This window comes from Gossypium hirsutum, chromosome A11 (assembly GCF_007990345.1).
Source record: "Gossypium hirsutum isolate 1008001.06 chromosome A11, Gossypium_hirsutum_v2.1, whole genome shotgun sequence".
Lineage (NCBI taxonomy): Eukaryota > Viridiplantae > Streptophyta > Magnoliopsida > Malvales > Malvaceae > Gossypium > Gossypium hirsutum.
Genome location: NC_053434.1, coordinates 51,451,232 through 51,452,611, shown reverse-complemented (window position 1 = coordinate 51,452,611; position 1,380 = coordinate 51,451,232). Strand labels below are relative to the sequence as shown.

Genomic DNA, 1,380 nt, shown 5'->3' with positions numbered 1-1,380 from the left:
AAAATTTTCAGACCAAACCTTTACATACCTAAATAATCTCCGTAAATATTTAAATTCACAGCTCGATATTCAGAAATGAGGTCTCGATACCTCATTTTTCAAAACCACTTGACTTTTGGAACAAACCACTTATACCTAACTATTTATTCAATTAGCTAAATTTATTCAAATTAAAAATTCAATATTAAATTACAATTAACTCATATAATTTAAATACTAATTATTACGGATTTACTCATCGGATTTATGGTTCTAAAACCACTATTTTCGACACCATTGAAAACGGGCTGTTATAGTCTCAGTGTTCTGAAATTGAGTTTCGGACACCGAAATAAATTTAGTTAACATCTCCTCAAGGTTCGATTTTTTTTCTTACTGATAAGGTTGCCGAAATCCAGAGAAATTTTTATGATTCCTCCATTCTGGATTATAGTTATTGCTATAGGGGTTATTTTGAGGTCTAAAACTGTTACACATAAAGTTTACTTGCTCATGCTCCATGTTAGAAGTGAAGGGTAAACATTTTGGATTGATTAGCACCGTTCAATTCACATCACATTGCATTACTGGATTCACCTGCTTAAAAATATTCAAACCATCAATTTTCTTACCAAGAGCTTCAACCTAATTTGCTAACATAGAAACTACATCAATATTAAAAATATTGGCGGCTTTAATCGGTTTCATTCTCATGACTTGCCATTGATAGTTATTCAGTGCCATCTCCTCAATAAATTCTTGAACTACCTCAGGTGTCTTATTATTCAATGTTCCACCAATTTTTGTATCAATTAGTTGCCTAGTTGAGGGATTTAAACCGTTGTAAAAGTTTTGAACTTGTAACCACAAAGGTAATCCATGATGAGGGCACCTTCTCAAAAGATCTTTAAATTTCTCCCATACATCATATAATGTCTCCAACTCAATTTGAGAAAAAGAAGAGATGTCTTTCCTCAACTTAGTTGTTTTAGCCGGTGAGAAATACTTAACAGAAAATTCTCAATCATTTGATCACAAATCGTGATAGAACCTTGTGGAAGTGAATCCAACCACTATTTTACCTTGCTCCAAAAAAGAGAATGGGAACAACCATAAGCATATGGCATCATTAGAAACACCATTAGTCTTGAATGTACCAAAAATCTTTTGAAAGTTTGCCAAATGAGCATTCAGATCTTCATCTTGTAACCCATCAAACAGGACATATTTTTGTACCATCTAAATTATGTTCGGCTTCAGCTTAAAATTGTTGTAGCAATATTTAGTCCGACGATACTCTATTCAACCCCAATCAAAGTAGGCTTAGCATAATCATACATAGTTCGAAGAGCAGGATGTGCAAGAGACTGGTGATTATTTTGATTATCATCCATCTCCATA

At 33.0% G+C, this 1,380-nt stretch overlaps 1 non-coding gene across 1 annotated transcript; it reads left to right on the top strand.

Annotated features, from left to right (window-relative positions):
• The first annotated feature begins 853 nt into the window (after window positions 1-853).
• LOC121210500 (small nucleolar RNA R71) lies at window positions 854-960 on the top strand. The gene has a single exon (XR_005905618.1). It is a non-coding gene; the product is annotated as a small nucleolar RNA R71 (small nucleolar RNA).
• Window positions 961-1,380: the final 420 nt, after the last annotated feature.